This window comes from Anguilla rostrata, chromosome 1, assembly GCF_018555375.3.
Source record: "Anguilla rostrata isolate EN2019 chromosome 1, ASM1855537v3, whole genome shotgun sequence".
NCBI lineage: Eukaryota > Metazoa > Chordata > Actinopteri > Anguilliformes > Anguillidae > Anguilla > Anguilla rostrata.
The window spans coordinates 44,637,228-44,651,926 of record NC_057933.1 but is presented as its reverse complement, the minus strand read 5'-3'; the positions used below and the strand labels follow the sequence as shown (position 1 = coordinate 44,651,926).

At 39.1% G+C, this 14,699-nt stretch overlaps 1 protein-coding gene and 1 long non-coding RNA gene across 10 annotated transcripts in view; one reads left to right on the top strand and one right to left on the bottom strand.

The window, feature by feature from the left end:
• Positions 1-878: 878 nt before the first annotated feature.
• On the bottom strand, positions 879-9,705 carry LOC135239917 (uncharacterized). Of its 8 annotated transcripts, none has more exons than XR_010325532.1 (4): positions 9,475-9,705; positions 7,312-7,367; positions 1,770-1,805; positions 879-1,658 (listed from the first exon to the last, which is right to left on the bottom strand). It is a non-coding gene; the product is annotated as an uncharacterized LOC135239917 (long non-coding RNA). The 8 variants fall into 8 exon arrangements; XR_010325533.1 differs by having other exon boundaries at positions 1,770-1,802; XR_010325527.1 differs by having other exon boundaries at positions 9,509-9,705.
• Positions 8,213-14,699, top strand: part of LOC135239880 (neurocalcin-delta A) — an 83,628-nt gene continuing 77,141 nt past the window's right edge. For both annotated transcript variants that reach the window (XM_064308889.1, XM_064308878.1), the window contains exon 1: positions 8,213-8,365. The gene's annotated coding sequence lies outside the window, so the exon portion shown is untranslated. The remainder of the gene's footprint in view (positions 8,366-14,699) is intronic.

The window sequence follows — 14,699 nt, the reverse complement described above, 5'->3', positions numbered from 1 at the left end:
TTAAAAATGTGCGTTATCATAGGTTGATGATGTAAGTAAGGCCTTATCAAGCATTACCTACCAACAAACAAAATCATTCATTTGTCTTAATATACTTAATTGTTCATAAATATTCATCTCTACTTATTGCACTTTGCCTGACGTAAATGGTCAAAAAGCACATAATGCATCAATTATAGAGATTTTATGTCCTTTGCAATAAGTGGTTGTGAATGTTCATGAATTACAATGAATATTGATCTCACTCATTTTCACGAATGTTTTAAGAACACACTGAAATAGTATAAAGTATTAGTAAAGTGTTGCAAAACAAGGTGTTGTGTATGTTTGAATACACACCCTAAAACTGTATGCCAAGAAATAAGATGAGTAAAAACCCACAGTTTCCACGTTATGATTTATTTCGTAAGGTGATAATGCGGTGGTAGGTATATGACAGGAGTCGAAAGGCAGCTATTTGTTTCTTTTGTTATGAAAGGAAGTATGACCTTTTTGTGAGAAAGAAACGAATTTCTAAGAAAGACTCGTAGAACATTTCCGTCATAACATGCATTACTTCATTTCGACATATCGTTAAAAACAGGCTGCCGACCACACCCCAGCACCACCCAACCGAGGGGCACATTGGTGAACAGCGTCTCCCATCGGCCGTTTTCAAAAACCGACCTTCTCAGCATCTAAGCCAGCAAAACATTCCCTCAAAGAATAATAAGGGCACCAGACACATTAATTAGAAGCTCTATTTAGATAAATGTCTGCATGAAACGTGAGGCAGTTATTAATTTTTCATATTAAAATAATGAAAGTCAATTTTTCATATCTGGGAAATGGCATCTCTGTATTAGTGAGTGTGGCCTTCATTTTTTTTCCCGTGGCACTGCTTTTTTTTGTTCTCACTTCTGTTTTTTTTAAGCTTTGCCTCTCTTGCTGATTTGGTTAGACCAGCAGCTGGTTGCGGGGGCTAAGGAAATGACTGTTAATTAAAGAGCTGACAGCTCTCATACAGGGACCGCTGAAGATTTCTCTATATCTCAGGTGCTGGTGCACACGCATGAGGAGGGGAGCGCATGTAATTGCCATGTGGAGTGACCCTGTGCAAATAGGTTTTGTTACACCTGGTAGCAGTCAGAACTGTTTTGGAGTGTAACTCAATCCAGGCGGCTGGCGGTCTGTGCAGCAGCGTGCGACCATGCCGGGGTCTGCCCAGAGCCGGCATCCATTTTCTCTGGCTTCAACTTTGCCAGCATGGAGCATGCCCAGTATGGACAAACCCATAGCAGAAATCAACTCCTGGAATTTAAAAACATGACCTTCTGTCAAGCAGGAAACGTAGTTCCTATCTTTGGGCGCATCACACCCAGGCATGTTGGGTTTAGTGCTGCCTGTAGAAGGCTTACGGTTGCTACGGAGACAGAAGATCGGGTCCCTGTGGCAGGGCAAGCGGTTTTATCGACTCTGGACGACCCCAGGAAACACAAGCGCAGTGTTAGTGGCAGGGCACTGTTTGACAGCGCTTTTTTCCCACCCTGATGCCTTGACAACAGAAAAGGGGCCTTTGACATCCTTGCAGTTGGCTAATAGCCACTGTGAGGCAACAGGAGGGGAGGTTCTGCTGGGATGTCGCCAGGGTAACAGGAGTGGAGCAGGAGCGGTCAGCTCTAAGAAACAGGAAACGAGAATTAAGCCAATATGCAGTGAATGTGCGAACATGGGGTCGCCTGTCAGGTTGTGTCTGGAGGCTGCTAATGAATATTAACTGCACCACTCACCCAGCACTGACGAGGGAGGTGACCTGCACTTGCCTTCTTGCAAAAAAACAAAAAAAAGAAACAAGAAACAAAAACAAACCGAAGACAAGGATTAGCATGGCACTAACAAATTCCCTTTGTCAAAGTTCTCAGGGGAATTAAAATACGAAATAAGAACTTTATTTTATACCTTTACAGCATATTCCCCACCTACAAAGGGGCACATCCAGCTAAAGCACTAACTCCTGACACTGTAATGCTCCCCATGTTTCTGTCAGTGCCTGCGCCTGCTGTGAGTGGGAGTCCTATGATTGGCCGTCGCCATGGAGGGAAGGAGGGTTTCGGTGTTATGCCTCATAACAATAACCACCCGCAATATCAATCTCTCTCCAATCAATTGCATGTAGTTTCCTGGCATTGGCTGCAGCTGGCTGCATGCACTGTTATTGGCTGCATTGGCTGCGGCTGGCTGCATGCACTGTTATTGGCTGCATTGGCTGTGGCCGGCTGCATGAGCTTCGGGCCTACATATATATCAGGGTTTTCCAAATTATCAATGAAAGTAAAATAGGTGTAAAAATAAAAATACAAAATACATCATATTTACTCGGTTGTCCTATTTAACGTTTACAATATCTACTCATATAGCAGAGTTTCCTTTCATTAATATATTCATTCATTTATTTGACAATATTATGTTGTATACAAGCAGACCAAATACTGAGACTAGTATGAAGGTCTTTTTCACATTCTCTTTTCATGTAAAATGGAGGTTGCTGCCTTGTGTAGAGCACTACAGGGACTCTCCACTGAACTGGCTGAGTGGTTGAGTGGGTATGTACTCATGTAGAGCAGGCATCTCTAATCTTCTGGGCCCAAATCGAACCCTTTCGTATTTCTGAACATTAATGTCCAGCACAGCTGTGAAAAACCAATCTAATCAAATTATATTTCTGACTGGGCACTCAAATTGGTCCTGTGCAAAAACGTTAATGTAAAAACATATAGAAATGTGACTGGAGCAGAGATGGAAAAGATAACTTAAGAGACGTTGCTCCTGGCTTAAACTTCCACAAAAGTTGGAATGCTTTAATATGCTTTTCTGAGGATTCAATGACCAATAATAACATCATGTTTAAACAGCTATTGAAGTGCCTTTACCTAGATGTAATTAGCTGTATGTCCTTAGCTGTATGTATCAGCCAAGTGGTCAGGAGAAATTAAGCCAATAAGTAGCACTCGCTCCACTGAAATATATTAATCTGTTCACCCAGGGAGGTGCACTATGTTTTAAATGCCCAAGAAAAAGACAGTCTGTGAGCCTTTGAATGATGAGATGCTGTCAATTGTTAAATGTTAGCTTTTATGGTGAAACAGAGCTGTACAATTAAACGATTTAAAAAATGACATCTTCGGTGGTGGAAAATCTTTTAACTGAGCAATACCCATATTTTCTTTGTATGGCATCATGGAAAACCCTGGACACTGAAAGATGAGACAGACAGAACAGAATGTGTTCATAACCGAACGTGAATTGTCTGCAACTTTCTTGGGGCAAGCATAAAGCGGTTTTCTCTGTCTTACAGACTTCCATTTTTGAGATCTCGGAAAGTGTTGAGTGTGTTGGATTGCGGTATCCCAGGAAGATGTTTTGGCTGGTGAGCATTTGGGGAAGTTCCACGCACATTTCCCCTGTTTATTTAGACCTTTTTTTGGCTCGACGCCTCATGAGCGTAATTTGGATGAGTGCAGCTCATTCGCCTTTGGGCTCATTAAGAACAATATAAACAGTAATTACAGTGATTGCCTAATTAATTCTTTTTTTTTTTTTAAATGGCTCGTGGTTAAGACGCATGAGAAAATCTTTTCGGCGATAGCAATTCAACAGAAACACTGCTGACATAATTAGCAATTACATGTACCAAACATGAGTGAAATCATTGAAAACTGTTTCATTCCTTTTTGTATATTTCCATTTTTATTATTTATTGAGATTTATAAGCCTCCTGCTTTATATAAATTATTCTCTTTCTGTGTGACAGCTTTGCTCAACTGATAAATCTAATTCTCTCCCCAGACAATTTCTTTTGTTTTAATGCTATTTATATAACCCTCTGATGACCGAATGGCAGTCAGTATTTATTATGGGTTTAATTCAGGGGTTTAATAGCTGGTTAATTGGTCAGTTAATTATGGACAGAGTTAACAATGATTAGCATCTAGCATTACAAAGAAGAGTTTGCTGTGTTTTTGGGTGATATGGGCACGTAAACAGACACCATACATTAGATACCATTTTCATGGTTTCATAAATGTCATTGCGTATGTCACAGGTACTGTATGTAATTATGGAGCAGTTGTGTAACAAAGCATTCAACCTCATATGTCCATCTCTGAGATGGAAAATTGTAAAACTCATAATATCAAAACCTCTAGCTGTCATATAAATGCATATAAAGTGCAGTCTTACAGAGCTGACGCTCTGCGAACACACTGCGAAAGTCCAAAAATCATGTTATACCTGTTAGCAGTCTGTTTAACAAAAGGCAGGTGTTTTTCTTTCTATAACACAGCAGCACTAGTGTCAGGTCAACAGTCAGAATTCCAAATAGAATTGTCCATAATAACAGCAAAATTTTATTTTTAAAAATGCTTTTAAACAATATAGAATGTACAAATATACCATGTAACCATATAGACAGCATGCTTGCCATATTTTGAGAAAGAGGCTGTTTTAATCAGTGTGAAACCATGAAGTGAAAGTGGCTTAGCGAAGAATTTTGAAGAAAAAAAATGACAAGACCAAAATGCTGACATGGTTTTTAACACAGGATACATACAGGACTGTTCACTAGTAAAGCTACAACCCACAATGCAATGAAATGAATCTTGTCACTGAATGAATAAGAACTAAAGACTGATGTCCCTAATGAAAGATATATTCTTAAAAAATCGATAATCAAAAAAAGATGCATTATGTTTTTTTGGAGTGTGAACAAGAAATTGTTTTTAAAAAAATGTTATACTAATTTTAATATTTTATAGTTCAACGGCAGAAAAATGTTAACAAATGAACATTCATTCTTGATAAAATTGTCTAGTTACAGGGAGCTTTGTAGAACTGTTTCAGTCCGACAAGATAATGTTTCTTTGCCTTATGAATCAAGCAATGCCGGGGACTTCTGGGACACTTATGATCATCTTTTGCAGTAAGACACAATAGCGTGACTCTTTCGATCAAATAAATGAATAAATGAATCAATTTACGCATATTTTTTTGTTTATGCATTACATACACATGTTAATATTGAACTGCAGTGGCTCATTTGCTAAAATCATAGAGCGTATACAGCACATGTCAGCTGAGTGGTGAAAGACACTGACCTGCAAGCACTGCAGTGGACCCATTGTGGGACATCGCTTTCACTCAATTCACTGCACAGTACAGCCCAGATTAGACAGTCCCCATAAAGAAGATAAATGGCATGATAAATTAGACCAGGCTGTTTGTGTGGCAGCCATAGTGAGTAAAACAGAAACTTATCAAATCAACTGTCAATCAATCATTGCTCTGAAGAGGGAATTTTCCAGGGAGAATAAAAAAGGGAAAAACTTATTTTAGCCATCAAGTGAAAAACTGCTGAAACACTCCTCCATCCCTTGACAGGGGATTGATTGAAGTCCTGGGAAAATATTAGAATAAAAATGCAGGCTATCAGAAAAAAATATTTTTTATTTAAAAAAAAAAACTGATTTATTTATTAAATAAATTGGCCTATTTAGATGCTGACTAAAAGAGGAAAAAATACATATCCACTATGTTATTGACCTGTTACCTATAGCCAAAAGACTACAGAACTTCTGATGAGCCCAAGTTTTCAATGATTTGCCCACAACTGTGAACTAGCACGCTCTTCTTCAAAAAACAGTTGTTGCCTCAGACACAACAACGCCAGGTTAGGGTCAGTCATTTGACTGTGAGAAGTTAACTCACCCTCATTATTGTGGCGTGTGCACTTCCCTTGACCACTCTCTGGGACATCAGTCCTCTGTATGTCACAATAATCCATCCATAATGTGGATGTGCATCATACACCAATTCAGGAGCAACCAGAAGGGAAGTTTTCCCACTATTAATACAAAATTGCCAGTGATCTGACAGCTCTCATAGCTTGGTATCCTTCTTGTGACCTTGGTGGCTTAAGGGAATGGTCAGAACAACCGATCAAGTGGTATCTTAGTAAATCTGTGTGTGCTTTTATGCTGTGAATGCTTGTATCCATGCCAACACTAGCTGCTTGGACAACCACAAGTCAAAATTCCAAGAATGTGTTTGAAACACCTCCTGGGATGGTCAGTGTTCTTGGTCGTGCCTGTTGCGCTGGCTTTGTGTTGTCCAATCTTATAAATCTCCAAACAGTCCCTTCTTTAATGCAACCATATTGTCTTAATTTGCCTCTCTTTGCCAAAAATGTCCAGTATTTCTGGAAAATAGTAAATAAATTATCAATAACATTACTTTAAAAGGCAGATGGCAAGTAGAACTTTAGTGCCACCTTCTGGCTACTTTATGCATTATTACAATGATACGTTCTAAAATTTTTAATTGTGTTTTAAATTCTGAATTTCCCAGATAAAATATGGTTTTTACTGTCAGGGTAACATAATAGCTTTCAGCTGTCAAACGATAAAAATGACCACTGTATTATATTTATGATATCAAAATTCTGAATCATGTCTAGTCCAATAACCTAACCTTATTCTTAATTAACTTTTTTGTTCTGCATTGAACAAAAATATTGTTTCTACTTCTGAAAATATATTGTGACAATAAATCCGTCAAATGTCTATTAACAGATAAAATAGTGTCTACCCCTCAACAATAAAGCTTATGTATAGGTCTTCCAAAGTTGTCCAAAATATGGCTTTTTTTTTTTTTTGCTTTTTCTTTTTGGTTCAATAAACTGTTTAGAAACCAAGAGAACTTCAGTGTTTGTCCTATGTGCTAATTTCACCTTTTCTGTTGCTTCCATTGTCATCCGGTTCATCATTGAACTATTTAATTCAGCACTCGTATTCTGGCTTATAAGCTAGTTCACCACCTGTCAGCACATAGCCAGACAGCTCCATTGACCACATGGCCCCACACAGGAACACGACACACCTCTGAAATCTCTCCTTTCAATTTCTGTTCCCAGCATGTGCAGATGTAATATACAATGCATACATTGTCGAGTATTCGGAACATGTATCAAGCTTCAGCCTCATACAATATAAAATAGTACTTCATAACCACATTGGGAAGGGTTAAAATTCGGCTCTCGATTCTGTTAAAACGTTCCAAAAATATTTTGTCTTCATGTCATGTTCCATCTATGGATAATCAGACAAATCTTTACATAGCATGCAGTTATATGTAGTTATGCAAGGCAGCCGAACAGTATAAATGCGGAAAACATCCGTTTTCAAAGGGCTGTGATTGCTGCAAATAGCTGTTTGTCTGACATTTTGGTAGTCTGCACATATGGGTAATGTTCTCTGTCACAACCTGTAAATGTATTACCATAATCAGCAGGTCGATGGCTGTCCTGTAACTGAATGATCCAGTTGTTGAGGAATCTGAATAAATGAGAAAAATTGTTTCAGTTTTAAAAGAATCCATTTTGATTCTCACAAACTTCATCACTTTACCTTTCAGAATTTACGCATCCGTTAAATAGGATGTCACACAGAATATCGTGTGTTACTTGACGCAAACGAGTGTAAAGACTCCGTGATGCCTTTTATATCCACTTGGTGGCAATGTCTATCTCTCGCGAAAGTTGCACTGACAAATTATTTTACCGCTGAAACCACATATTCCTGTTGATATCACTTCAATACAACACGGATGAAACCGGAAGCTACTAGTCAATACTCCGTTATTAATAGCCTATTCAATTTTACGCGTTATAATTATTTTTAATTATTAGGCTACGCAACACTCACACTATATCACGATAGGCATTATTGCCCATATATGTATTAAGTAAATGCACTTCTGTCTCTCCGATATTTTAAATCGTTATGGCTAACATTATATTAAATTAAATTAATGTCACAAAAAACACTGACTTCAAATGGGAGTTCAACAGTTGTTGTAGCTTTAGACCTAGCATTAGTTCTATAAAGAGATATTCAGTAACAGCAACTTTAGAGGTTACGCTCCCCAAATGTACAAAATCTTTTTACACAATTTACAATTACAGGCTATTAAATATTAAATTACTAGTTCAACGCATAGGCATTGACGTATTAAGATCCTTGAAATAATTATGGTGTTCCCTTGAGATATAAGAAGCTATTGAATTGATAAAGTAATGCCTAAAACAAATTATAATCTTGATTTGTTTTTAGCTAATGTCAGTCCAAGATACTGCTTTATGCGTTCGTTCTGTTCTGATTGTTCGCCCACAGCACAGCCAGATCTTGACGTCATCAAGTGAATTGGCCAACAAGTAACACACTTACTGTAGTTTACCATGCAAAGCTGCAAGAGCAGCAACACGAACTGTCAACATATTATTTAATTTTTTTTTTAAACCGCGAAAATTTTTCAACGGCAGAAGTCATACACAGTAAGTTTTCTACCAGTTACCTTCTGTCACTGAAAATTTGTTGGTAACCTGCTAGCGAGTTACTTATCGATAGCTAGCTTGTGTCAAGTTTAAAAAGTGAAATGGAAGGAGCTGCCAGATCAGCAGGCTTGCTAGCTTGTGGATAGTTTTGGCTAATGTTGTAATGAGGAACAGTGAGATCAATGCAAAGTATGTTTTATTACAGACTAAGTAACTTAACTGCCTAGCTAACTGTATATTCTAAACAGCTAGTAAGAAAGCAGGTAGCTAACAATCAAATAACTGTCGTCTTGGAGCCTTTATGGAATACTGGGAAAATAGTACTGGCTGCTGTATGAATGTGTTTAATCGGTGAAATCTGTTATCTTTAAATTTACCTTGCCATCTGAAACTAGCTAGTGGACAGTTATCGTTAGATAACTAGCTAGTTAGCAAGCACGACGTTCTTTAATTTCAGTTTGTTGGTTGTTAAATATTACGTATGCAGAGTAGCCGGCTTTGACTCACGTTTGCTTTTTCATGCAGCTTGTTAACATTACGTTAAGGTATTTTTCAAGATTGTGTTCTGCTCATGTTCGTATCCGTGTGTCACCATAACAAGAGTGAAAGTGCAGTTGCTGGCAACAAATAAGTATACGATATAACGGGCTATTTTGTTTAATTCTGGCGTTGTGTTACGTGAACGTATGTTCTGTCTAAAACATGGATGGATATTGCATTTGGAAAATGGTAAATAATCTCTGTTATTCATTGTGTGGGAACATGGCACGACCATTTGCTCCCTACGGAGCAATTCCATGAGCGATTCGCTCGCAGCAAAACGGAAGTAAAAAGATATTATGATTTGGCTCCCACGGTTGTTTGCTGGTCGGACAAGAGCAACGATTGAAGTCCGAATTGTGGTCACAGTGACCTTATTGCTGATAAAATGGTGGGAATTGAGTTTGCAGCGTGCAGCAAGAGTAATGACCATCCTGGTATACAAGTGTTTTGGATGTGTTTTACGTTTTACATTTTGAAGCTACCCGCTGACAGAAATCTTTAAAAACCTGTCAGAGAATGAAATTTGGACGATACTAACATCTCTGTTTAACGCCCACATACTCAACTCATACAGAAGCGTGATGAATCCTGGATGCTTACTCTTGGTGCTGAATGTTCAGGGCAATGGTTGAAAATCCATGGCCCAACATTTCCTCAACATTTTCCCAAAATTCTCCAGAGACGTGTGCATGCAGACCTTCCCTGAGTGGGGAACTCTTGCTGTGAGACCTATATTTGTTACCCGTCTCAAGTCTCACTCTGGAGCCCTTTTAGCCTCTCATGAATTCTGCTGATGCTTGCCCACTAATGAGTAAACTATGCAGCACAGTAAACCCGCATCTCTTCTCAATCAGCCTGGTCATATCAGATAAATCTTCGAACCCCCTCCAGATGGCTGGAGGTTGTTGAAAAGTTGTTGCTAAGTACATGACCAATTTTTAACAGTGCACAATAATAACAGGGTTGAATATTTTATACAAAGAAAATTTGTACTAATGTTAAAATATTTCCTTCACAACTTGATTTCAAGTTCATCTATTTCTTCCATGAATGTGGAAGCTTGGTTGCAGTTGGCATTCGTGCTATAATGTGAGAAAGCCAGGCGTTGGCATAGACCAGTATGGCCAGTCAAATACCGGTTACTGATTCCGGCCTCCGAATTTCCATATTGTGTGCCTCAGTTTTTAACTGAATGCAATGTTACAGCAGGTGTGCAAACAAGAAACATAATTAATAATAATAATAATATTCAAAATGATGGTCATTTGTTTGGAAATCTGTCATGAACCAGGACTGGAGTGTTTATTCCCCGCTTTATTTATTTGACCAGTTCTTATCCCTGATCCTCCCTCCTTATTCCAAGACCTTCATCCACTCTCCCTTTATTTAAAGAGCACACCCTAGAGGTCCTACGTACAGCACCAATTTGACAAAAGAAGGACTTTCTGTCAATAAGATTGTGGCAAACACGCCTGCCACAGGCCACCGAAGTGGCTTTCCTTGGGGCCCTCCAGCACAGAGACACAGGGAGATGATGTTCAAGCAGTCCAGATTTATTCACGAGGGTTTGGCAAGATGGTACAGCCAAATGAGCAGATGTAAAACCCTGTCATGACAGAGAGCTCCCTGGTGTGGGTGGGGATGGCAGATTTAACCTGTGCGCAGTGATTACCTCACTACGCACAGGTGCAGCCACTCCTGTTCCTGGGTCCAATTAGCCTGGCCAATTATCTAATTCTTAACCAATTATCCAATTGGCCAGGTCTAATTAGCTTGACCCAGGGCAGGTGTGGCTGCTTAAACCAGCCATCCCCACACCACAAAGATGTTTTAGTTTTCAAACTTTCAATAAGAACAAAAGTCCATATTCAGCCGCTGCAAAATCCATCATTCTTAAAGGATTATTTTCAAATTTAGAATATTGTGCAAGTAGGGATTCAAGTAGACTCCAAACTTGCTCTCAGCTCTCCCTATGAAGCCCCTCCCTCTGAACACATGCTCCCATTCTGCCTAACACCTGAGTTCAGGAGAGAGGACATATGTGACCTGTTCATAATCGGAAGTCTCACATTAGCCAAATTCTTATATATCTAGCCTATATCTAATGTTCATTTTTGGCTGTTTTAGGGTTTCATCTTATTTTAGTGGAACAACTTGGATTTCATAGCCTGCATGCTGAATTCATAGTAAAAAAAATATAGTTTTGAAGCTTTTAAATGTAAGATGACAGCCCCAGAGTTTTGTATCATTTGGAAGTTAGCCAGCTTGGCTATTGTCACCAGTCACACCACCACCTGCATTCACGGCTACAAGCTAATGAGTGTCATCTGATTTTGCTCAATAAATGTCTTGGCTTTCCTGATCTGTATGTCTTCATGTCAGATTGAGTGTAAAATATGACTTTAAAGGTTTTCAATGTAAGGTGACAAGCTAGTACAGGCGTTTCATTTGGCTGCTGAGACCATAGCTGCAGTCGTTTATCACCAGTCACATGTAGCAACTAATTTATGTATTGGCTTTCATGATCTGTATGTCTCAATGTGACATTCACTGTAAATATAGTTTTAAAGGTTTTAAACTTAAGATGACAGCAGTACCGGAGTTTCTGGTCATTTGGAGGTCCAGCTTTAGCACTATCTCTGCGGTGCCTGTTCTGCTCTTATCTGTGTAGTCCCGCCCTGCCTGCTCTGGCAGCGCTGTGAACGCAAAACAGGATTGACTGGCAGTTTGTGAAGCCATCTTGCAGAGAGCTGTCCTGATTGGTTGTTAAGATTCGGGTTCAGAGTCTGGCACAGTCAGAGAGACCAGATTTTTTTCTTAGAGCTTTTAATTTATTGGTATCTGTCGGGATTTGAAGGTAGTGGTGATAAGTGTGAAAGCAATCTCTCATTTTATCAAAAATGTTTGTTAATATAATTAGTCTCATGATCTTTAGTTGAATTTCCAGTTATTTTCTTGTGTAAAGTTGTCTGCGCTGGGTACAAATTGTGCAGCTATTGGATCTTAACCCTCCAGTCGATTCATGTCGATTCTAGAAATTGTGTTATTTACTGGATTGGATTCTGACCACAGTCGTACTAGGCCTGAATTTAGCATACTCAGTCATGATTCCTCATCACATATTAAATCATTGACCAGGACTGGACTGCTCCCAACAATGTAGATGGGCTGGCCCTCGAGGATATGAAAAGCCTTGTTAGCAGGGTTACATCTGTGATGGCTTAGGCTCCGTACAAACTTGCCTAATGTCATGAGTAACTGGAGTTTTTCCAGAAGTGGCTTGGGGAAAAAAACAAGGTCCACAATATGCTGCCTTTTATCACATTTAAAATTATATTTCGTTTTCTAAGATTGACTTCCACCTTAATAACATACTGCCTTAAAATAGTTAATGCTAACAACACATTCAGGAACAGCAAGGTAGGTTTGAATGCCATGGTTTAGAAGACAAATATAATCTTTAGAAGATGACAAATGACCAGGGACGGCAGGAGCTGCACTTGAGGGAGAACGGGATTAAGTGTTGTTATAAGGAGCGAACTGTAGGAAGAATGCGCTCTTCTCTATGGCTACAGAAAATGAATAAGAGACTGAAAGGCCGTTAGAGACATGAAACCAGTGGTTTGCTATGCGGGCCGCTATGTTTAGCCTATGCAGTGGAGACTATTGAAAAAGTGAGTTGAAAAAAAGACAAAATTTAAGTTACCTAAATTACCTACACTCTATATGCAAAGCATTATTGTGCCTTCCAAAATAATCTATACCCTTGACAAAGATGGACAAGTTAACCATCTGGTAGTAGATTTGGGGAGAAAATGTATTTATTTGTCCATTTCCTGACTTTAAGATCTTCAGTTCTTTTACCTTACCTTACCAATGGTAATGGGTAACATGAATTCTACGTGTGTGTGATCTCATTTCACACCCCAGTGAAACAGGAAGCTAAACGGTAGGCTAAATGGTAAAAGGAAGCTATGGGTGTCCTTCAATATGGTACCCAAAGATTACAATGTATTCACAGCATGTTAATGCAAATTTACTTTTGTTGGATTTTTATATGACATGAGTATTTGTGGGTGTAAATAATTGTGACAAATTTATTTGCTAAAGAAATCTACTGCTCAAATATTTTATCTGAAGTTGTATTGCTATAAAAGAATATCATTTCCCCATATTGATCATGTAATGTGGCTCATTACCTAGGCTATGTATTGTTTGTTTTACACAGCCTTCTTTGCTCATATTTATCACAGGTGTGTATAATTTTACAGAATCCTGTCTGGGAAGCCCTGTTTGCACAGTTTACATGCATTGTGATTCATTCCTCACTTAAAAACCCAGTCGAGTCACCCTTTGGGTGAAAATTGATAGGCCTATAGTTAGTAGGCTAAGTCATGGGGCATGTGGGCACACAGTTATGAGGATACACAGGCTGGCACATAACATTGACTGATGGGCTAAAACCTCCAGCCCAGCCAGTCAGTATTTTTTTGTTGTAGCCATCAGTCAATCGGTATTTATTTCACTGTATCATGGTTTATATAGGGGCTGTCACTCAGACCGGTTGTTGGAGCTCGTGCTGTCAGTCTGCTGATGTAAGCTGCCCATGAAGTGCGCTCTTCGCACAGACAGAGACTGCATCGCTCAGCTGGTGGGCTGTAGAGTGAGAAGGAGTGGCAGCTGACGGGTTGCACTTCAGAAGAGAACCCGCGACGACCTACCAGGGATGTTTCTGGGATGAGACAGGCCTGCGAATGCCGCTTGCGTTCTGAACTGGAAGCAAATGCGTTCTAGAGTATTCCCAATAACTTCGACAATACCTGTTTTACATATGGCTAATCAAATAGCCAAAAAAGGAAGTTCTTCACTGTCGTGTTTATAGAAGATTACAGTTTGCAGCTGCTTTGTTCAACCTGCTGCAGAGGTGGAATATAGAGCTGAGTGTACCTTTCAAATAGCCTAAATTTTCCAGTTTGGAACGGAATGTACCTTTTGGTTTTTGCTGGATGGATGCCGGCACTCCTGTGGTAACGACATGTATTCACAGACATTTTCCATTCGCAGTGCAGTAACACAGCGATGGTAGGAGGGTCCCCCACTGTTATGTGTGGGAGCTTTGACTGCAGCCACTGTGCCCTGGGAATTTCACCTGATGCTGATTCAGTTGCTGAAAGGGAATTAACGTGACCGGTTGTCTTTCAGGTGGAAATCACTTTGCTGCCAGACGTGATAGGACCGTGGGTATTCATCCAAAAATGGTGATTTCAGGTTTTGGACAGTATGTGAATCCATGTTTTAATGGGGGGGGGGGGATTTTATTGTGGCTAGCATGTTGGATAAAAAATATTACAGTAAACGTAGGCAATGGATGATAAAAACACTGTTCCTTGGAGATGAGTATTAGTCTATTTCCAGTCTGGATTGTTCTAATGAATGTGTCATTCCATGTTTACTCAGTCATGACCTTTGCCTTACAATATCAGATTTTGCACGAGAATTTACTCAGGTATTTAAGTGCAGAAACATTGAAATTATTATTCTCTTGTATTTCACTATTACATTTTGAATTGGCAAAGGTCAACCTCAATTAAGAAAAAGTACGTTTAACTTAAAAGTAATCCTGGGTAACCCTCGGTGTAGGTAGATGCTGAAATGACAGGGATGCCTTGTTTGACTCAGAATGGACAGAAATGTTCAAGAAAAAATTACTTTTTGATGGTAATTTTGGTATTTTTTTAGCAATCTTCCAGACAAGACATTTAAAGTAATTTTTGGATATTGGCATGAATCA